At 37.2% G+C, this 25,038-nt stretch overlaps 1 protein-coding gene across 1 annotated transcript in view; it reads left to right on the top strand.

Moving 5' to 3' along the window:
* Acsl (Acyl-CoA synthetase long-chain) overlaps window positions 1-25,038 on the top strand; it is a 393,532-nt gene that overhangs the window by 19,556 nt on the left and 348,938 nt on the right. The window contains exon 2 of the mRNA XM_090403141.1: window positions 17,532-17,573. The gene's annotated coding sequence lies outside the window, so the exon portion shown is untranslated. The remainder of the gene's footprint in view (window positions 1-17,531; window positions 17,574-25,038) is intronic.

Below are 25,038 nucleotides of genomic sequence, written 5' to 3' on the forward strand. Positions count from 1 at the left end.
AAAACAGCTACACTGTGATTGCAAGCAGAGAATTTAATATGCAGTAACTTTTACAGTATATGGTCGAATTGTAAGAAATGGAAAAAAATCACTGTATTGGTTTACACCATCTTAAATGCTATGAAGATTAGAAACAAAGAATTTTTATATACGAGGGATGTCCAGAAAGTAAGTTTCATTTTTAAATATTTTCACTGCAGTGCTGCGATTGCAATGGTGCACATGTGTGCTGAGTTTGTTGATTCTTTAGCAAGGCATTGGTGCCATTTTCAGACATTCTCGCAGTGCATACGCTTCTTGGTGTGTATTTATTATTATTACTACGGGCGACTCCAAGGAGTCCTTAGACTTATCGAGGGAGGCCCTAAACATCATGTCCAGACAACTATTCGACATTCTCACAGTATCTATCATACCTTGCCTTGAACTCATTCACTGTCATAGTACCCACAACAGACTCTGGCAGCTTATTCCACTCATTTACCACTCTAAAAGTAAAGAACCCAGCTCTAACACCCTTACTAACCACACTCTTGCCCAGCTTCCATAGATGTCCCCTAGTCCTCCCACTACCAGTCCTGATCTCAAAAATATCCTCTGAATTAATCCTATAGAAACCCTTCAGCAATTTGAATGTCTCAATCTATCTCCTCTTTTCCACCTATCAACCAATTTCTGCAACCCACAAATCTTCAACCTGTTCTCATAAGGTTCATTCCATAGACCTGCTATCATCTTGGTCACTCACCTCTGGATCCTCTCAACCTCCTCCCCATCAAGAAGAAACCTAGGTGACCAAATCTGGGCACAGTAGTCGAGATGATGTCTTATCAAGGCTCGGTACAGAGGAACAATAACTTGCTTATGTCTGCTCGTCAAAGTACTCTTCAGCAACCAAGTGATTTGATGAGCTGATTTAGCCACTTTTGCAATGTGCCCCCCCTAAACTTCATCTCCCTATCGAATCGCCGACTGCATGTGAAATTAGGTCAGTTATCCGTTTCTTGAATGCGAGGAACGTTAAAGCAGCTGAAATTCATAGGCAAATTATTGAGGTTTATGGAGAATACACAATGAGTGATTCAATGGTACTTTTTAATGAAGGAAGGACAGGGGTGCATGATGATGAATGGAGCGGAAGACCATGTTTGGTGACTGACGATTTGGTGCATTCAGTTGAAAAGAAGATTCGACAGAATAGGGGATTGACTATGATGTCACTCTTGCTGCAATTTCCAGAAGTTTCACATTCATGTACTTGTCACCTGGGACGAGACTTGGGTGTTGCAGCAATCCCTGAATCTAAAGAACAGTCCATGGAGTGGAGGCACACGTCATCACCAGTCAAGACGAAATTGAAGACAACGGTTTCCACTCAGAAAATCATGTGCACTGTGTTTTGGGACAGACAAGGAATTTTGTCTGTCCTTGAATGGTTGACCTCTTGGGTCAAGGCTCCACAATCAAGTATGTACCGCCAAACCCTTAAGAAACTGCATCGTGCAATCCAGAATAAACGAAGTGGCATTCTTACCAGGTGCGTTGTTTTGATTCATGATAACGCCTGCTCACACATAGCCAGCGTAAGCGTAACACAACAACTTCTCGCCATCTTCAGTTGGAAACAATTCCATCATATCCCTCCACCCCCACCCCATATAGTTGTGACCTCGTGCCAAGCGACTTTAACCTGTTCAAACATCTGAAATCTTCTGTGAGAAATATCTGGGTACAGCAGTCCCTCAGAATTCAATGATAATAAGATTAGTGCAACATTTTCAGGAAACTGGATCTGTTGCTGATAGGAATCACTCCAGAAGACCCTCCATTTTGATTGACAATAAAATGGATGAAGTAGAGAGAGCACTGCAGTGGTACTGAACAGAAAGCCTCATGTAACTTGCCGTGCAATCATCAATATCGTATTGTACTGCTCAGAAAGCTGTGAGATAGTTATACCTTCATCCATATTGTGTACACTAAGTCCAAGAACTGAAAGACCCAGATAAAGGCAGATGAATAATCTTCTGCAAATGATTACACTTATTCGTTGAAGAACATGGTATAGAGATGCTTGATATCATTTTCTTTGGTGACGAGGCATGGTTTCACCTCAGTGGGTATGTGAATTTGGTCATGTACAAATCCACATTCTTTTCATGGAAAAGTTTTGCATTCTCAAAAAATTGGAGTTTGGTGTATGATATCATGGCATCATATAGTGGGACCCATTTTCTTTGAAATGACTGTGAATAATTCTGTCTGCCAAGACATCACAAAGTTCATGGCACTTCTTGATGTCAGCAAACGCCATTATTGGTTCCATCAAGACAGTGCTACGTGTCGAATGGTACTGTACATTTTTTTTTGCAAGAATTTTTTTGTGACCATCTCATCTCACAAGAATTGTGGCTTCCAAGATCACCAGATTTATCACCATCAGATTTTTTCGTTTTGGGAGTTTCTCAAAGGTGTTGTTTATCGGAATAATCCTTACACATTGGACAAACTAAAAATGAACGTTTCAACAGTGATTGAAAACATCAGTATGCAGGTGTTTCACAAGGTGGCGGCATCAAATCTGGTAGGAGGTGGCCACTTTCAACATATGTTATAATGAGGTTCCTATTCTTTTGTTATGAAGGTCTGATTATAACCTGTATTTGTAACTGTTGCATTTTTCATATACTTGTAATTAGCCTAGAGACGTGTTATTTCTGGATTGCATGACTTTACAATAACCCTGTAAAAGATGCTATTGATCATTTGACACAACTTCACAAGAAAATATCTGCAGTTGATGTTAATTGCAAGGATGAAAACCATGTAAATATGAAGACTGCAGAGCAGTTGAAATTCACATCTTGTCCATGTGAGGATGACTTGAATTGGAGAGTTTACTTTAGGGCTGCTGCAAAGTGCAAGGAAATTTCAAGTAGTGAAAAAAAACCATAGCATCTTTTCATCACTTAGATTTTGTTTGTGTTGGTAGGATTCCAGCAGAAACTAATTTGATTTCATGGTGGAATGCTATGAAGTTAAAATATTAAAATCTTCATAAATTGGCTTTAGTTGCATGCTGTTCCTGTAACATAAGTATAGAATGAATTTAGGTCCACAGAGAAACAATTTGTTGCCTAAAAATATGGACGATACTGTTTGCAAAAATTAATTTATAATAATTTTTGTACTTATAATAACTTCTGTTATGCATTTTGTTTTGTGTAATTTCCCTTTTTAATATTAGAAACTTACTTGTTTAACAACCATCCTGCTTTACATTCATGCAAAAACAAATAATTGTGCAGCTTATTCATAGGTAGCAGAAATTGGTGCCTTACATTACTTTTCTTTTTTTATCTGCTTTCCATTAAGAATTCTTTAAAGTTTTAATAAACTATCTGTAATACTTATAAAGCAATAATAAATTTAGTTTAATCCTTTATCCAAGTATGAGCAAACAATGTTTGTGCCTGAAAGTATCTTCAGGACTGGGGTGAGGTGGTACAACACCGGACAACTCATTGCAAAGGTGGAGCAAGCTAACATCACTCCTATCTCAGTATCTCCCATAATGAAAAACACATCTCCTTGCAGATATGTATATAATGTTATGCATTAAGGGAAGGGCTTCATTTTCGCCGCGAGTCAGGACCCTTGGCATCGAAGCGGACACCTACATACCGAAGAGGACGTTGGCGAAAGCTCTTAGTGAAGCAGTAGGGACAGAAAATATAGTTGGCTTTACCCCTTATGGGGCAGGCAGGTTCCAGATAGTAGTAAAGAATGTGGAAACCAGGAACAAGTTAACCAAAGGACTGGAATGTCAAGGTAAAAAATTTTTTTCCTTTGTAGTAGGGAGTGTTCTCAAGACAATAAGGATAGAGAGGTTCCCTGTAGAATATTGGGGGGGGGGCAAAATAATCAACAAAGTGTTTTCTAAATGGGGAGTCGTACACGACGTAAAAATCGCCAACGATACAGATGTCCCCAACTGGAAGACTGGTGAGATAACTTTCCATATGGAAATGAAGGCCGAAGTCCCCAATTTTGTCTTTCTAGGCTCTGCCAGGGTAGTAGTTAACTGCCCTGGAGTTTAGAAACAGTGTTATAAGTGCGGTTCTCTGGAGCATCTAGGTAAAGACTGCCGCAAGAACAAATGCAGGCACTGCATGGCGACAGGACATAACCCAAATGAGTGCCAGGCACCTTGCCTGAAATGTGGGTAACTAACACACAAGATAAACGCTTGTGCCAACAGGACGCATGCTGAAAGAATAGGAGGCACTGTCATACCTGCCAAATCTAGGGAAATAGGAGAACCAGAACAGGAGAAATCAGAATCGGCAAATGAAGAGGAGTTCCCTGTACTAAACGCCGGAACTGTCACGACAACGACAGCAAACCCAGCCGCCGCCATAGAAACCTCAGCAGAAGTAAAGAAAAAGAATGACCAGAACATAAGAGAAGATTCTAATGCAGAAAACATCAAAGAAGACATAGGAGAGGAAGGAATGGAGATCTCTACAGTCGCTGCTACAGAATTTTTGACACAGAAAAACAAGAAAAAAAAGAAGCGTAATAACCTGGAATCTAAAAAAAAAGGAAGAAGACGCAGAGGAAATAGAGGCTACTAATGCCGCAGAAAAGCATCCTATAAACCCAGAGGAAGAAGATAAAAAGAAACCAAAAACAGATGACATAACCTCATTGGCCAAACCTAATGAAGAATCCGCCCCTCATAAAGACAGGCATGTAAATGGAGATATAATATTAAGAAGATATAGGGGACCCATAGAAGCTGCAGAAAACCTGTTCATAATAATACACCACACAGAAATACAGCCAGCATTCACCCTTCAGCATGATAAAATAAGTTTTGAGTGGTTAGACGTCTACTACATTGACAACATCAACACAGCCACACCAGACAAATTAAAGGGTCATCTGAAGAAACTAAACGAGGAAAGAAAAACTCAGCTATGTCACACCTTGAACGGATCCTAAAGAAATTTAGTAGATGGCTTTGGGGCAATAACTAACAAGACTACAAGGATTTGCCTTTTCGTTCTAATCGTTTTATATCTAGTTCACACAGGAGGGGGTCGGCCTGATAAAATCCAAGCTGCGAAGGCTTTCATCGAGGCGGTGCAGCCTCTGGTGGGCTGCATCACTCGGGACAGGCTCTTCCCCCAATTTTACAATCCACTTGTTTCTTATTTTTCCTGAAAAAGTATACCAGTTTTCTTTCTGATTTACTCCAGAATTTATTTGTCTCACTTTTTGATCTGTTTTTTGTTGTTTGTGTAAGGTTCTGTTTTCATCTGTCAAACATCGTAAAAGATTATTATTATAATTACGGCTATTTTGCCTGCTTCAGTTTAGGAGTGCCCCTGTTTAATTGTCATTGGCTATTTACTCACGGATTCTTAGGGCATTGTAGATGTAAATTTATCAAAAAGTATATGTAGCATAAGGAAGAGAAATTTACACATACCTTTTTCTGGGTGTTGCGGCTTTTCTTCTTCCTGCGATGTCCAAAAACTACTGAGTGTGTGGAGGGGGGGGTAGTCAATTTGGGAGAATTAAAATAGAAAAACCAGAGTTTTTTTCAGTAATGTATATAAACATAGATAAACATAGATATATTATATAGGGTAGGAAAGGGTAAAAGGGTTGATTTTTTATATAGGGAGGGGGAAGGGGGAAAGGGGGTTGACGGGGTGCGGTCCGTTTCGACTATTCTTGGTCGTCATCTGAACACATTGGGAAAGTGGATGCTATGTCAGGTCGGGTAGGTGCTTGTGTTTTTGAAGTGTTAGTGTTATCGCCTATTGGTCGGGGTTGTGACCTCAATTTTATGTTGTGAAGCTTCCAAACCTCGGAGATTATGTAGGGCCTGTGTACGTTGATAGAGTTCGCGTCACGTTTTATGGTTATTGTTTCCGATATTCTAAGCATTGTTTCATTGTCTTGTCTGTCTACTATGATGGCCTTGTCGATCTGCGGGGTATGTTTTTGTTCAAGGGCGTGAACAGCTATTTCTGTTTTTCCTGTGCTTTGTGTTCGATTTTTCTTTTTGATGTTGTGTTTTTTAGTGTTTAAATGTTCTGGAATAGAGATGTTGCAATCACGGAAGTGTTCTTGTAGTCTTGCCCATAAAGACCTGATAGTGGAACCTGTGTAGGTGATATCACAGTCTTTTTGGCAGGGAAATTTATAGACTACATTGTGATGTTCAAATATTTCTTTCTGTGTATGAGGTTTAGTGGGTTTTAGGAGATTTGCCAGTTTTTGGTTTGTAGTGAATACCAGTTTGTAGCTGGCAAATCTCCTAAAACCCACCAAACCTCACACACAGAAAGAAATATTTGAACATCACAATGTAGTCTATAAATTTCCCTGCCAAAAAGACTGATATCAAATCGAACACAAAACACAGGAAAAACAGAAATAGCTGTTCATGCCCTTGAACAAAAACATACCCCGCAGATCGACAAGGCCATCATAGTAGACAGACAAGACAATGAAACAATGCTTAGAATATCGGAAACAATAACCATAAAATGTGACGCGAACTCTATCAACGTACACAAGCCCTACATAATCTCCGAGGTTTGGAAGCTTCACAACATAAAATTGAGGTCACAACTCCGACCAATAGGCGATAACACTTCAAAAACAGAAGCACCTACCCAATCTGGCATAGCATCCACTTTCCCAATGTGTTCGGATGACGACCAAGAAGGTCGAAACGGACCGCACCCCGTCTACCCCTTTTCCCCTTCCCCCTCCCTATATAAAAAATCAACCCTTTCACCCTTTCCTACCCTATATAATATAATAATATAATATATATGTTTATATATACATTACCGAAAAAAACCCGGGTTTTTCTATTTTAATTCTCCCAAATTGACTACCCCCCCCCCCCCCCTCCACACACTCAGTAGTTTTTGGACATCGCAGAAAGAAGAAAAGCCGCAACACCCAGAAAAAGGTATGTGTAAATTTCTCTTCCTTATGCTACATATACTTTTTGATAAATTTACATCTACAATGCCCTAAGAATCCATGAGTAAATAGCCAATGACATTTAAACAGGGGCACTCCTAAACTGAAGCAGGCAAAATAGCCATAATTATAATAGTTTATTAAGAGGAGTAACATGGGAGTTTTCCCAGAAATAATATACATAATTGTAAAAGATGCTTGACAGATGAAAGCTGTAAGAACAGACGTCAGGAGATGTCAGCAGATCTGTATGGCTGCAACCTCTAATAGGTTATCTAGTTAAACAGATCGACTGAGGCATCTTTATTACCTACCACTATCTTACTCTACCTTTATTTCTTCCCCTCTCACTACCTGCTGACCCTCAGCACATCTTTATACTCCATAGGCCGATGATGAAAGACATGAACTCGCATTTTACCTCAATAAAGGTCGAAACTAGTCTGGGTAGTGGCCCTTCCCTTAATGCATAACATTATACATATCCGCAAGGAGATGTGTTTTGCATTATAGGAGATACTGAGGTAGGAGCAATGTTAGCTTGTTCCACCTTTGCAACGAGTTGCCCGGTGTTGTACCACCTTACTCTAGTCCTGAAGATACTTTCAGGCGCAAACTTTGTTTGCTCACACTTGGATAAAGGATTAAACTAAATTTATTATAGTCTAACCAAGTGAAAAATAAACTTTCAACATCTTTCTCTCAATCCAGAGTAATTTAATAAAAAGGTGGCACAGCGTTTGACAACTCCTATAGGTAGAGATGACCTTGCTAATGCTTCTGCCTGATATCTCCACTCGGGCCTGGCTCCCACTGAAGAGATCTCAATAAAGGTCGAAACTAGTCTGGGTGGTGGCCATTCCCTTAATGCATAACATTATATACATATCTGCAAGGAGATGTGTTTTTCATTATGGGAGATACTGAGATAGGAGTGATGTTAGCTTGCTCCACCTTTGCAACGAGTTGCCTGGTGTTGTACCACCTCATCCCAGTCCTGAAGATACTTTCAGGCGCAGACTTTGTTTGCTCACACTTGGATAAAGGACTCAACTAAATTTATTATAGTCTAACCAAGTGAAAAATTAACTTTCAACTTATAAAGCAATAATAGAGATATTCATTAATTAATAATATATATATGATTGATAAATTTCTCAAGAAATTTAAGAAAATATATTTGCATGTGAATACACACTTTACAATGTATATTTTCCAAAAATGAGAGGAAAATTATAAATCTGACTGGCAATCTTCTCAAGATTACCAAAGCATGGGCAATGCCATTGGTGTGTGTATGTGTGTGCACGCACACACAGATATATAGAGTAATGCTCACGAATCAGTATTTTTGAAGTGAGATTATTGTAGTTGTTTGAAGCTGACTGCTAAAGAATATTGCCACCACTGAGCTTATTTGAACTTGTTTGTAGAGGTAAATCTAATTTTAGGTGCAGTTAGCCCAATAAAGACATACAGCTGAATTCAGGGCTTGCTTGCCAAGTTTGCAACTAAATTACCTGGTAAGCAGATGTTGGTACCATTATAAGTGTCCAGTTAGAGTTTCAAGCTAGGAACCTGACTGTCCGAAGACTGCTACTCTAATCAGCACACACACACACACCAATGCAGTGAGGTGAATTTTGATTGCAATCGGTGAAATAAGGTCTGAGTTTACTTGGAGAAGAGGGAGGGGGGGGTAAGTATATCTGTTCTTAGATGAGTCATGGCTGGTTGGACTTTAATAACAAACATATTTAGTAACACAACTGTTTTATTTCAAATGAGAATGCAGAATCAGTTTGTAACAAATATCAAAAATATAAAGTATATATTTTTTTTTATTATTATTAATCTGAAACACTGTAATCAAAATAAACTTGAATCAAAACTTTGATTTTTTTTTTTTTTTGTTGTTGTTTGTTTGTTTCCCATCCCTGAATTTCAATCAAGACAATCCTACTATAAACTCAGAACTATTATCGGCAATGATTTAGAATTGAAGTACAGGAATATGATTTGAGACAATGGTAAACATTATCTTTGTTGTTATTCACCTATATATAAACCATTATAAATGGAAAGCATACTAGGTTTTATATCAAAATTGGCAATAACAATAATAATGATGATTATTATATGACACCTCCAGGGAGTCCAAGAACTCATCGAGGGAGGGAGGGCACCTACTCTACAGCTCATTCTAACTGCAACCACACCAACGCCATTTACTGCCTGCCACCAACACTAGTATTTCCACACACAATCACAAACATCCATGCTATGGCGGGATTCGAACCCGCAGCCTTTTGGCTGGAGAGCAGATACGCTAACCAATCTTACATGAATTCAGTGCAAGTATGCAGGATTTGTTGGCCAAATTGAATAACTGCTGGAACAAATTCAGTATGAAAATCAGTAGTAAAATAATTATGAAAATAGGTAGACTGAAAGTGTTATTCATCCTGAATGGAGAAGACATTTTAGTTGTTCAAGTACAATTTTTAGTGAAGATGGCAAATTATATGTGGAATAGATAATAGAATAAGCAGCTGGTATTGATGTATGCAAAGAGTGTTGCAGACCAATTTTAATTTAAAGGAATATGATAGCTTGTTTACAAATAAAACATTTGATCAAAAACTGGAGACCATAGATACGAATGGTCTGAAAAATGTAGAGTAAACAGATGAGATCAGTGGCAAAAATCATACTAAAACAATTGATGTTAAGAATGAACAAACTTATTTGACATTGTTAGCATTCAGTAATGTGTGAACAGAGCTAATTTAAGGTAGTGGTCACTTAAACAGAATTGAAGACAAAGGTTAACAAAATAAGTCTAGATAGATTGACAGTTAACGTGCCTTAGAAGCAGTATTCCCTCTAAGCTATGTGCATGTACATACCGACCAAAAAGAGAGCTGATATGCCTACTAACTGCATGCACCAAATTTTCATTTTCAGAGTTTCTGATTTACAGTTCTTAATTTTTGAAGTCTGTCTACTATCTTCATTAGTCTTTTTAGTGAGTTAAAATTTCAAAGCAGTTCCAAAGCAAAACAGGAAAAGCTCCAGGAGAAGACAGTATAAACTTGGAACTTATAAAATATGCAGGACTTGAATTCTCACTCAGGTTACTTAACTTTTATAACATGATTTGGAAAGAAGGAAAATGCCCACGAGATTGGACAAAAGCAATAGTTATCCCCATCTACAAACAAGGACACAAATCTTATTGTAACAGTTATCATGGCATCATCTTACTTGGTACCTGATATAAAATATATGCAGAAATCTTAACATATAAATTTAAACGTATAGTAGACCCAAAATTAATAAAGAACAAAATGGATTCAGAAAAGTCAGGTCTTGGTATAGACTCTGCATTTACATTGAAATTGCTAATCAAAAAACATAGAGAAATGAACATAGAAACACACACACACACAGCTTTTATAGATTACACCAAAGCATTTGATAAAATTGGAACCTACTCTTCTATTTATTGGTTTCTAGCTTGGAAACCAATAAATAGAAGAGTAGGTTAGGGTTGCCTTCTCTTACTGGTTTTATTTAATATATACAGTTACACCCCAAGACTTGTGTAAATTTGCAGTTACCTAATAAATCTACTAGTGCATATGAACATATTTGCAGCTTTGCACAGGTGTGTCTTTGACATCCTTATTGCAGTACAGTAGTAGATGCCTCACGCAGTTAGCTCATTCACTTGTTATCACCTAGTTTCATTGTTGTTTTACCCTTAAAATGGAATTTAAATGCAAAACCGAATGCACTGGTAATAAATCTAAAAAACAAAGGTCTGCAATTTAGAGGAAAAGTTGAAAATAATTCGTATGTATGAAGGCGGGAAATTCTATCAACAATAGCTCGGGAAATAAATAGACCTATTTTGAATACAATAGTGAAGGATAAAGTTCACATTGTTGAAAGCACGAAAGGTGCGATAGCGTTGAAGGGCACAATTATTAGCAAGAAGAGGCTGGGCCTGATATCAAATATGGAGAAATTGTTGTCTCACTGGATTGATGATCTGACACAGAAGCAGAACAGCATTCCTTAGAATAGCCAACTTAATCGTCACAAGACATTTTTTTTTTATTTGAAAAGTGAATATTTCAGTTTGTTTTTATATTATTTTATATTATGTATTTTTCATATTTACAGTATGTATATTATTCAAATACAATTGATAGTTTTTTTAATCATCTCAAAAATGAAAACTATTAAAAATGGAAAATATCTGATTAATGGCAAAAATATTAACGTAAGACAGCGGTATGAGTAGCCATTGACAATTTATCATATGTATATAATTTACAAAATCGACTTACATAAAATTAGTTACCTAAAGGTTTATTATTATTATAATTCAGGCCTCCATGGAGTCAAAGGACTCATCGTGGTAGGTCCTTCCTAAGAAACGCAGAATCTATCAAGACTCGTGGAAGGTCCCTCCTAGGAAACAGTATCATACCACTACTTAAACTCATTGACCGTTCTCACTTTCACCACTATCAGGCAATGCATTCCATGGTTCAGCTACCCTCCATGCAAAGAAACCACTCCTCACCCTCTTGCTCACAGTTTCCTTTCGTAACTTCCAGGGATGGCCCCTTGTCATCACTCCTTCCTTCTGTTCAACCAAGCGAAAGAACTCCCCAGTGTCAACCCTGTAACCACCTCTCAACAGTTTAAAAGTCTCGATCATATCACCTTTCCTTCTATCCACCAAACTCTGCAGTCCACATTCCCTCAACTGATCCTCATAACTAACATTGCACAGTCCTGAAACCATCTTTGTTATGTCTTTGTACCCTTTCCACAGTTAATTTATCCCCTTCAAATCCTGGGGATCAAATCTGAAAACAATAGTCTAAGTGTGGTCTGATTAGAGTCTTATACAACGGAATGATAACTCTTTTATCTCTGCAGGTCAGTGTCCTTCTCATTATTGCAGCAATCCTCTGTGTTGTGGAACGCATTACTTACGTAACTCGGGGCGGAACTGTACATTGATTAAATCATAAAAGAATGGAAGATATGGAACTAATGAAGGTGGATTCAAGATAAATTGTAACAAGATTAGCTACTCTACTTTTTGCTAATGACCAAATAATCCTTGGATTGTTTGGATGAACTAAATAATTTGATAAAAACATATAGTATATAAATATCAACAGACAAAAGTCATGGCCTTCAAAGGTGCTAATCTAATAAGTAGCAAAATAATAATAAACAACAAAATAATAGAGCAAGTAAATACATTCATTTATTTAAGATGTACACTGTCATATGAAAAGGAAGCTGATATAGAACCGAGAGGATATCAAACATTTTAAAAGTAACAGACATTATAAATAAAATTTTTAAACCCAATTATGTACAAAAATGCACATGAATAAAAATCTAAAGTACAATAGCTAAACTGCCTTACTTTATGGCAGTGAGATGTGGATAATAAAAAAAAGCAAATGAAGAATTGAATCATCCGAAATGAAATTTCTGTGCAGAACTGAAGGAGTCACTATAATGAATAAAATGAAAAGCAGCGAAATCAGAAATAAACTTGTAATTAGAAACTCCCTAATTGAAAGTTATTTGCTATAGAGAAAAATGATAAGAACACATACTGAGAATGAATAGAAGAGAATACCTAAACAAATTTCCAAATTACCACCCAAAAGGTACCCAGTTATAGAGATATTTCGCTACTGAGTATTCCTGGCAAGATCTATGCAAGTATACTTGAGAAACGGTTGAGAAGGATTGTGGAAGAGAAGCTTGGTGAAGAACAAGCTGGATTCAGGCCAAATAGAGGCTGTCAGGATCAGATTTTCACTTTACGATAAATAGTTCAGAAATCATGGAATATAACAAAGATCTGTATTTAAGTTTTGTCGATCTGGAAAAGGCATATGACAAGGTGCCAAGAGAGAAGCTATTCAAAATGCTACAGTTGTATGGTGTCAGTGGGGCATTATATCAAGTAATACTTGGTCATTATTTGAGTTGTAAGTCATTAGTTAAAATTGAAGGAAGTACAGGAAGATGGTTTAATATTAAATCTGGTGAGAGACAGGGATGTACATTTTCCCCTCTATTATTCATTATCTATATGGATTACATTATGAAGGAAAGTGGTATTAAATCTGATATCAAAATTGGAGATGTTAATGTCAGTTCCTTGCTTTATGCGGATGATATTATACTTCTAAATAAATCGCTACAAGTCTGCAACATTCCCTGACTAAATTGAATAACTGTTGTAATAGATATGGTTATGAAGGTCAGCATTAACAAGACAGAGACAATGAAAATAGGCAGAAGCATTGAAAATATCAACTGCATTGTGAATGGAGAACCTATAGAACAAGTAAAACATTTCGGCTACTTAGGCACGATTTTTAGTGAAGATGGTAAATTAAATATGGAAATAGATAACAGGATCAACAAAGCTGGTATGGTAGGAAGTCAACTGAATAAATTTATATGGAATAAGAGAGAAATTAGTCAAAAAACTAAATTAGCTGTATACAAGACAGTGTTCAAACTAATTTTAACTTATAGATCTTACAGCTGGGTTAGAAGTAAAACACTTGACCAAAGACTAGAGACTGCAGATATGAAAGTCCTGAGAAAGATTAGGGGTGTGAACAGATGGCATCAATGGCAATATCATATTAAAAACGAGGATATTAGGAAAGAACTTGACATTGTTAGCATCCAGGAATGTGTTAGCAGAGCTAATCTTAGGTGGTATGATCACTTAAACAGAATGGGAGAGGAAAGATTAGCAAAACAAGTGTTCTCTGCCCAGTTGGCAGGAAAAGACCCAGATGATGACCAAGATATAGGTGGATTGATAAGTAAAAAAATGCCTTAGAAGATAGAAATATAAGATCTGACAATGTTGGAGCCTTGACAGGTAATAGATTGATTTGGAGGAAATTTGTAGATAGGAAGTTAGTAATGATGTAAATTTTTCATGTGCTGCTGTAATATCCTGTACACCCCTTGAGGGTAAATGTCAGGAATTAGATGATGATGAAGAAGGTACCAATGCAGAAGAAGACCCTTAAAAAGATGGAATTGAGTCCGGAACAGGCCACTTGGCCCCTAAGCCTGGAAAGGATGAACATTTTTGAAAAGTAGTATAAAAATGAATTATATGATAAATCATACTGGTCACTTAAATTTTATTTCGTAATTTTTCCAGTGTCTCCACTCCACTGTTACTCTAACCCATTCCAATTTAATACACTAATTAATTACTTTCAGGTAATAATTTCATGGCACATCTTTTAATAGATGTTTGGACATACAGGTAGCCACCATCTGCCTAAATGAACACCAGGGCCGTTGAGATTAGATTGTGTCCTGATTGGGCAATATTTAATTGTTTGCCCTGAGGCAAACAATTAAATATTGCCCCTGATGGATTATAAGACAAAAATATAAGAAAATCTCCAATTGCTATTTTGTTTTTATTACAAGAGAAACATTAATGCAAAATTATTACATAATAATATTTATTAAATGTTTGTTCTATGGGGATATCGCACAATAAAACTGTTTATAGCTCTTCTAAATTTAAATTATAAGCTATGTCCACCTCTATCGATATAGTTGCTAGACTAACCAATCTTTCTTGGGTCATTGCTGTTCGCAAATAATTTTTAATCAGTTTAAGCTTGAAAAACTTCTTTCTGCACTTGCTACGCTAACAGGAATTGTTACCGTAGCGACAGCACCGTCGCTACGCTGAATATGGCTGAACCAGCGCCCTTATTAAGCTGTGCCATGAGGCAGGCTATCTCTTTGCTACACCCTGTCGACGGTACTGATGAACACAAAGAATACATCTGTTAACATAACTATGGTCAATCTGGTCTTGCAGAGCATGTATTCGATACTAGTCATAGGATCTTCTGGGATAAAACCACTATGCTCCATCACAGGAAAGTTTGAAAAGAAAATAAAAAAACTTTTTTTTTTTTTGAAATCTGCAGCTCTCCTCAGAAATTAACCAAATTTAAATAAATACAGATGCAAGAAACATCCCAAAATTAGGGAAACATTAATCCTCACATACCACAGTTTACATCAGTCTCCTACAAATGTCCTTAGAGGATGCTCCACATAGATAGGACTTATTTTATTTAGCATTGTGTTGCCTGTGTGTGCTTTGCAAGTGTTACTTTGTACTTGTTGAAGATGTTTCAGTGACATCTACATTAACTTCCATTTAATACCCATTACACTTCCAACATGATATCCTCCCAGCATTTAAGCCTTAAAATTCTTGAGTTTCTCTGACCATTTATATTCAGTTTTTTGCTGTATAGTTTCTCCAATCACCTAACACCAAATCCATTTCAGTGTAATCTATCCTGCACATACAAATGCTTTCAATCATCATTCAACCTATAAGTCAGCATACTGCACACCATTTCTCTTGCAGTCTGGACATTGAATCATATCAGTTGCAGGTCTTTCGTTTGTTCTTATCATTTTCTTGACCTCCATGGAATCACAAAACTCATCGTGGTAGGTCAGCTTGACTGTACAAAGTCTGTAGTACTTCTCCTTAAACTCATTCAGTTTCCCAACCCTCTCAGGTAATGCACTGCTCCTATAATACCACTCTCCATGCCAAAAACTTATTCCTTACTTTTTATTCACTATTTCCTTTTGCATCTTCCACGCCCGATGTGTTTTTTTTTCCTTTCCGTCATTCTGCCATAAGATAAATCATCCTCAGTGTTAATCTGATAATGTCTCAATCATATCCTTCCTTTGTTTTCTGTCCACCAAACTTTTGCAGTCTACAAACCTCAATCTATCCTTATAGTCAATATTGTGCAGTCCTGATATCATTTTTATGTCTCTGTATGTTCTTCAAGGTTATTTCATCTCCTTCAGATCCTGGTGACTAGATCTGAGGCACAGAAATCCAGAATGGTCTGATCAAAGTTTTATACAATGAGACCACTACACTTTTATCTCTTGTTGGCATTGTCTTCCTCAATATCGGAGCTATTCTCTGAGATGTCATCACAACCTTTGTAATATGTCTTCTGAATTTCAAATTTCAACCACAATCACCCACGATTGCTTGCTTTATTTGCTTTTATAGTATAACTCCAAGTAAGTATGAAGCATCCCATCTGTAGATCCCGTTCATATACAATGAACTTTGCAGTTCATTGTATTAAATTGAAGTTCTCATTCAGTTGCCCCCTTTCCTGGTTATTCACCTCCTCTTGAAGAGCCAATGCATCAGAACTATTACTAATAACTATCTCCCTGTACTCCTGTGACACGATCGTTGACGTAATAATGGCCAGTACTGGAATCTGTGGAACCCCACTTGTATCCTTCCTGTTCTGATATCTCTCAGAAAGCCAGTTACCAATCCAAACCCATATGTTGCAACTTAAAAACCAACTTGTCATGTGACATCATATCAAATGACTGCAAAATCCACATCTCACCCACTGCTCTTGTTGCCCTGTTGTAAATATTATTGTCCTCATCTGTCCAATTCTTTATAAGAATTTCTCCAAAATCTTAACAGCTACAGAAGAAATACAAACAGGCCTATACCAGCTTTATGCAATGTCGCTATCTTACCCTCTGTCAATTCTCCAGGAACCTGTTCCATTGCAAGACTTTCAATAAACAGCCAAATTAATGGCTCAGTCAGTTCCACAGTGCATTCCCTTAAAACTCATGTCAAAATTCCATGTAATCTCATTTCATTACCTTGTCTTATACAGTGTCTCGTTCTTGACATTTGCTTTTCTCTTTCTCTAATGTAGAGTTTGACAGTTGTTGAACTGTCATATTCTCTTATATCATAGTTATCTTGTAAGGACCTTGTTTGCATAATATAGCATGTCATGTAATTAATCTTTCCTCTGGGATGACATGTCATTGCTTTTTCATGTTGCATACTCCTAATTATAAATTTGCTACATATTGCCATTTCAGTTTTTATCCTTTTGCATGTTTTTTTTTTTTTTTTTTCCTATCTTATACCTCTCTAAATGTATATTAAGCACTCACAGAATTACCTCAAGGCATTACCTGCATGCTTTGTAGACCTTAGAAAGCTTGTTTGCATGTAGTTTGATGGAAATGGCTTTGAAAGGGAGAACATGTATATACATAGTAACTTAATAAGGTATCTTTTTTTGAAAAAAAAAAAGAAATTTAATAACCACACCTCTATCTGTAACTTGTAAAAATTTGTTTCGACTTAATATCCTTCTCACATTAGTAATGAATATTTTGCTTCTAAGATAATTTGTTGTTATTTTTGCTATAGGTCATTGTCATGTTTGACATAATGGAACTTATGTTTTTGCATTTTGAATTTTAGAAAAATGTGAATATTTAGAAAATCATAACAGTTTTTGGTTTTCTTTGGGTTTCTGAATTGGCTTGAAATGTTAGTTATTTTTATTTATTTATTTTGTCATCGATAGGTGCAGGTGTTGTTATTCTAGATCATCTGCTGCCATTGTTCAGTAAGTACTGTGTTTGTTCGATTAGAAAATGTTTTTCTCAGTAAAAGGTAAAGCATGCTTATTTACTTACTGTAGATTAAATAAAATATTCAGTGCCATTTTTATTAATGATAAAAAATTTTTATCATTAATAAATGATAAAAAAAATTTTTTTTCATTTAGAAATTTTTTTTTTTTCTGGTAGAAATTATTATTATTCAGGCCTCCATTGAGTCAAAAGACTCATCGCAGGAGGTCCTTCCTAGGAAACACAGTCTATGAAGACTCATCATGGGAGGTCCCTCTTAGGAAACACAAAGTCTATCATACCACTCCTTAAACTCATTGACCATTCTTGCTCTCACCACTCTATCAGGCAGTGTATTCCATGGTTCAACCACCCTCCATGCAAAGAAACCACTCCTCACCCTCTTGCTCACAGTTTCCTTTCGTAACTTCCAGGGATGGTCCCTTGTCATCACTCCTTCATGCTGTTCAACCAAACGAAAGAACTCCCCAGTGTCAACCCTGTAACCACCTCTCAACAGCTTAAAAGTCTCAATCATATCACCTCTCCTTCTATCAACCAAACTCTGCAGTCCACATTCCCTAAGCTGATCCTCATAACAATCATTGTACAGTCCTGAAACCATCTTTGTTATGTCTTTGTATCCTTTCCATTATCCTTCAAATCTTGGGGACCAAATCTGTGAACAATAGTCTTAAGTGTGGTGTGATCAGAGTCTTATACAACAGAATGATATCTCTTTTATCTCTGCAGGTCAGTGACCTTCTCATTATTGCAACAATCCTGTGTGTTACCTTCACCATCTTTGCAATATGTCCCCTAAATTTCAGGTTTCTATCAATCATCAACCCTAGAGCTCTTGTCTTCCCTATTTCCTACAGTATAGCTCCTCCAACAGAATATGCAGCGTCCCATCGATGTGGCCCAAACCTCAAGACCTTACATTTTGCTGCATTAAACTGACACCCCCATTCATTTGCCCATATGTCTAGCTTATTCAAATCAAGGGCTACCACATCTGCACTATTATTAATTACCTTCCCAGCTTCACATCACCCGCAAACAATTGACTATCCCCTTGTAATCCACTGACAATGTGATTGATATAAAGGTTAAACAGTATAGGTCCCAGTACTGGTCCCTGTGGGACCCCACTCATAACCCTCTGCCTCCTTGAAACTGCCCCACCATGCACAACTCTCTGATACCTATCGGACAGCCAATCCTGAATCCACTGAATCCATGTGCTGCAACTTTTATCAGCTTATCATGTGGCACCCTGTCAAATGCCTTTGCTAAATCCAAGAAAATGGAGTATATGACTTTCCCTCATCTACTGCTCTTGTAACTTTATTATAATCGCTAGTATATTACTAAAACAAGAGTGCGACTTCACAAATCCATGTTGACTCTCACAGATAACATTACCCTCATCTGCCCAATGCTGTATACGGTCCCTCACTAATTTCTCCCAGATCTTAACAACTACTGATGACACACAAACTGGCCTATAATTAGACACTTCCAGTCTGCTACCACCCTTATGCAATGGCACTATCTTATCTTCCTTCCATTCCCTGGGCACCTTTCATGTAGCCAGACTTTCATTGAAAAGCCAGGTCAAAGGAGCTGTCAGTTCCTTAGCACATTCTCTCAAAACTCGTGGTGAAATACCATCCCAGTCCCACGGCTTTACTGACATCCAGAGTACTCAGTATTTGGAACACGTTCTCCTCCTGCACCTCTGAACCTCGAACCTGCCCTATCCCTCTAGTATTAAAATTTACTCCTCCAGGATGAAATACTCCAATAAAGTGTTCATTAAACAATTCCACTCTGTCTTCTGCATCAGTCACTCACTCTATTCCTGTTTTTATCCCACAATGTCAGTCTTCCACAGTCATTTCTCCTCCTACTGGCCACATAGCTAAAAAATTCCCTAGGATTTTCTTTGGATCTTAGGGCCAATCTCTTCTCATATTCCAGTTTTGCCTTCCTTACCATACTAGTCACTCTCCTGGCCTGTGTCTTATATTCTTCATGCATCTGCTCTTCAGCTATCTCCTTATATCTTTTCCATAGCCTCTTTTTCGCATGCAGTTCCTGTTTAATAGTGTTTGTTATCCACTTTATTCCAAATTGTGTCCTCTTCTTCACTCATGGAATATAGTTTACTGTTGCTGCTAACAAATATTCCTTCACAATTTCCCAAGCATTAATGATATCCATCCCTCCATGAAACTTCCCCAAGTTGATCTCTAAGACTATTATAATCACCTGCCTTATAATTCCACATATGTTCCCGTCTCTTTGATACTCCTTCATGTCTTTTCATTTTCCAAATAAAAATCACATGGTCACTCTCTCCAACTTCACAACAAGAAGGTGTTGTGAAGGTCTCTGAACTCAGCTTCAGTGGTTGAGTCATTTGAATATCCCTGGCTCAGTGAGTCAGATTTTTGAGAATGCCATACTGTTGGAAAGGATGGTGGTGTGATTATGTAAATACCAGTGGCGTCACATTCCCATTTTTGTTGGGTGTGCTGTAGTATGGCTTATGAAGCCCAAGCTAGAAAATTTATGTCAATTTGGCCGTATGATTGCATTTTTATCGATGTATTTTTATGAAATTTTTTGGATAACTTTGAATACTTAATTCATCAATTAATGTAATTTTAAATATGTAAAGCATAACGCTAATGAACTATGCTTCATGCATATCATTTATGTGAGAAGCACAAAGGGTTTACGCTTCATGGTGAGATAAGATTATTATTTGCAAATACTAGGGTGAGACATAGATAATTTAAATTTTAATACAATTTTTAAATACAGCCATATAACATGCACAGAAATCAGAAAAATTAATCACTTTGAAATTATTCTTTTTTGGGACTGAACCGAAGAAAGGCTGAAATAACTCGTTTTACTTATTTATACCCAAATTCCAACCTCCTTCAACTATAATCCTACAATTCATGAAAGCTCTACAGAAAACAGGACATTCTATACTTCATCAACACGAGTGCCACGTTGTAAATATGGGAAAAAATGGTATAATTATTTATAGAATATTATATATTAAAAACTTGTCTATATCAGTGTCCAAAATATGTCAGTTCCACTTTGCAAGCAAAACTGATGAAACTCGGAAAACAAACAACAGCAACTCATGATCAATGACAACGCTCAACTGGATTGCTTCATACAATAACCAATCACAGCCACTAATGATGTCTGGGTTCTATTGTCTCATCACACATCCTACCTCACCTTCTTGACCATTTAAAACTACTGGAATGCTAAGAATTTGACAAGCTGTGCCATTTGCATGTATGTTTTAAAGGGCTCAAAGGTGTCCATATTTGTGACCGCACACCCAGGCTTATTAACACAAAGGTGATACAATTTTACATTGAATCATCTCCCCTTCATGAGCATTAGTATATCATGTTTAATTTTAGGAATCACGCGAAGACAGCAAACAATTGGGGCAGTCTTTAAGAGGAATATGTTCAAAAATGCATCAGTGAAATTGCTATTCTGTGGGTGTGCACTGCACACCTAGCACACTCTGAATATACATCCATGGTAAATACCTGCCAGTATGAATAGGTTTTCTGTAGATAGAAAAGGATAATGAGCCATTAGAAAGTCATGTTACTAGTGTATCTAAGAAGGGGAGACTATTATTACTTTATTTTTCTATGGTGAACTTTATTTTAAGATGTTGGCTGCTAGATGAACCAAAAATGTATCTAATCTGTCTGGACCATGAGACCAAACAGCAAATACATCATCAATATAGTGCACCACTATATTGATATATAAAAGTTTGCTAGAGAGCAGGGGGAAAGAGGGCAACCCATAGCAGTCCCATCTAGCCGCTTGTATATATTTTTCTTTTCCACAGGAAATAACTTACATGCATGGTGAATCTGAATAATTCAATTATGTCGGAGGATGGGGATGTGGCTTAACAAGGTGAAGGGTTTGCTGTTTAGCCTCATGGTTCCAGAGAAGAGATACTAAAGTTGAATTAAAACCAAAGTCATATTTCATATACAAGTAGTAAAAAGATGTCACCTTATTATTAAAATACTCTGGATCAGAGATTTGAAGAAAACATTTTTCGTTTAGTTACGAATTAAATTAACAGTAATTAAGTTACATATTTCTAGTCATAGCATCAGAGAATTTAATAATTCTAATGTAGTGACACTGCCTCAGGGAAAGCAGAGTCTTGACCTGGGAGATAGCCAGATGCAGAATTTTCTCTTAAGAAGGGGTATATGTGGAATTACACACATACCCCCTTAACAAAAAGGACTGAGGAGTCAAGCACTGCCATGGCATAAGAATTTGGAGGAGGGAGAGATGTTAGCAGCACCTGGAAGATGGGCATTTGAAGAAATCAGTATCAGACTATATACAGAGTTAAGAAAGTAAATCAAGTAGGAGTTAGATGGATGAATAGTATGATTAAGTAGTAGTTGCAGAAAAGTTGTGGAGAGTGAATATAAAGAAAGAGTGATTATCAAGCCCATGAGCAGTACAAGCCACAGGCAGGAAAGGTGAATTGTATGGTATGGATGCTAAATTTGAGCCTCAGTTTTGGGAAGGTGCCAAGAGTCGAAAGAGGGCAAAATAGTTTCCACTGCATAAAGGAGACTCCAAGACAGAAGTTACAAATCATAGTCAAATCGTTATTCACATGGGTGGTGGTTAATGTATTAAAGAAGTTGGAAAAAGGCAAAATTCAGGACTGAGTGAACAGGAATATGATTATTTATAGATGCAGCATGGTTTTTCAAAGGATATGTCTTACCTTAGCAATTTGCTTATTTTTTATAATAAAGTGACAGTTGAGTTGGAAATGGCTACTCAGTAATACTGCTAAACTTTGCACAGCCATTTTACAGGATTCTGCATGGAACTTGCATAAATTGGAGTAAATGGAGGTGGATATGAATCTGGTGATTTGGATTAGAGATATGGAAATGAAAAGAGGGTGACTTATATGCACAGATACCAAAGAGCGGTGAATGGGGGATGTCTGAGAGAATGCAGGTGACTAGCGAAATGCTCAGTACTTGGTCCTTTGCTGTTTAATTTTTGCATCAACAATATAGGAAATGATTTAAGGGGAAAGATTCAGTTTGCTGATGATGCAAAGCTAAGAAGAGTGATAGTGTCATTGAAGGTGTAGAGATCTGCAGGATGACTTAAATAGACTGGCAGTAAATGACTGCCAGTTTAGCTGACTCTGAGATGAAGAAATTGAGCTGTGTACTATATTGATAGTACTGAACTGTGGAAAATTAAGACTAGGGTTTTGGGGGTGGGTGAGATTGTGGATAGGAAGTTGAAGATAAATTGAAGTTGAACAATGGTATTAACCAGTTTGGAGGAGTGGCTATGGAAATGAAAAGATGTATAATACAGCAACAGTATCTGTAGAAAAGCAGTTGAAGGGAATCACCGAGAGAGAGATCATCTATTAAACAAATAGCTTTCTTCTGAATACAAAAAACATTCTGAAGGAAGTTTAGGTGCACCATCTCAAATGTGAGAACAATATTCTAAAGTCAGGGTAGAGTTTGAGATTTATAGTGTCAGAAGTTGGGGAAAGAAGTATTGTTTGGAGCAAATGCAAAGGAGGCTGAGAAGCTTTTGAATGTGATGTGTTTGTGCCAAGATAGGTGAAAGTTAGTTCAAGAAGAGAAAACTGATATTGGTTGGTGAGCAGAATAGTGTCAAAAGTAAGGAAGAGTGAAGTGTGGTATTCTGGAGATGAGACAGGACTGCGTTTTGGTGGCATTAAAACTCACTGGTTTGTTCTCGTGCCACTTGGCAAGGAAATTGGTATTTAAGGACTTGGTTAAAGAAAATCTCCAAAATTCATCATCTGAGCAATACTAGGTTTTCTAGATGAAGAGAAACAGAGAACACTGTCATCAGCAAAGTTGAGTATGATTGGATGTCAGATAAGTGATTGATGTATATAGGAGAAAGAATAGGTGAAAGCACAGAGTTTTGGGGTACTCCATTCGATGAAAAATCTGAAACCATCTACCACAACCCATAATGAATGACAAAAGAGGAAGCTGGTGATCCAAGTACGAAGGATAGGAGAAATATCATGAGATGGTAACTTTGTAAAAATGCCATCTTACCATTTTCAAACAAAAGCCTTAGAAATATTAAGAGAACAATCACTTGAGTTTCTCTAAGATTTTCCATAGCCTGTGTCAGGTGAATACGATGAGCAATGAATCTTCTGTGGAGTGAAAGTACAGAATTCATGTTGATCACTAAGTAGCTGGCAAGTCTCAAAGGTGATGAATTTGGTTGAACTTTTCCATTATTTTTTTGAGAGTATTGAAGTAGAGATTAGTGATAGTTTGGTTGTCTTATATCCTCTTTTTGGGAAACAAACTTGATAAAAGCATGCTTCCAAGCTGTTAGATAAGTTCTTGATGAATATGGCAGCTTGTAGAGGCAGTACAAGATGGATGTTAGTTTGGAACAGAAGTTTTAATAAAACTGGAGTACCATCAGTGCCAGGAGACTTATTAATATCAATGCTATTGAGTATTTTTCTGATTTCCATCTGTTAAAAGATAAGAGGTGTATATTGTGAGTAGTTTGTGGAATAGTGGTAGGATATTTGCTTTGATTGTACAAGTGTTAGAGGAAAAGTATGATGCCAAGAGGTTTGTCTTGTTTTAATGGAGATATCACTATTGTATCAGCAGGATGTGTGAGAGAGGTTGAAACATGAAAGGGCAGAAGTTACATCCCATAGCCCAAGCAAGGGACTAGAAAACTAGACTGCATTTAAGCAGAAGGCAAGCTTAGTGCATTTGGCCTTTATAAAGTCTCTTTGGGATTTTATGCAATTATGGACTTATGGAGTGTAATCAGAATGTGAAGCTTGCTTTTTTTTTCTTGTGCCATTGGACATATACTGAGTTTTCGGTTTGGACTTCTTTAGTATAGTTCTTGGAGAACCATGGCTTGGATAAGGGTTAAAAGTTTTGAGTGGAGTAAGAATGTGTTAAGTTATTGGATCAGAAGGGTGGAAGCAATAATCAGACCATTGAAATGAAACATCAAAATCCTGAGGAATAAGCAACAGTAGGATTATTTTCCAGTTTATTTGGAAGTCTCTAGAAGTGTTGTTCCGTGTACTGTCTGGTGGTGGTGGTGGCGGCCTGTGGAAACTGCTTTAATGCTGTACCTTCAGATGGCAGAGATGCTCATTCCCTAGTTAAGTAATCTTGGTGTGGCGTGAACAGGGAGGTCTCTACCTGCACTAAATATGGGGGGGGGGGGAAACAGAAACCCTACTCTGGAGATGAAACATGGCAGTGACCCCTTCAAAATATTGTTGGTATCTGGTTTAAAAAAAAAAAAAAAAAAAAAAAACAATCTTAAGGCAGGATATTTCCTTCT

The sequence above is a fragment of the Typopeltis vanoorti genome, chromosome 13, assembly GCF_054136105.1.
Source record: "Typopeltis vanoorti isolate ZY-2024b chromosome 13, IOZ_Tvanoo_1.0, whole genome shotgun sequence".
Classification (NCBI taxonomy): Eukaryota; Metazoa; Arthropoda; class Arachnida; order Uropygi; family Thelyphonidae; genus Typopeltis; species Typopeltis vanoorti.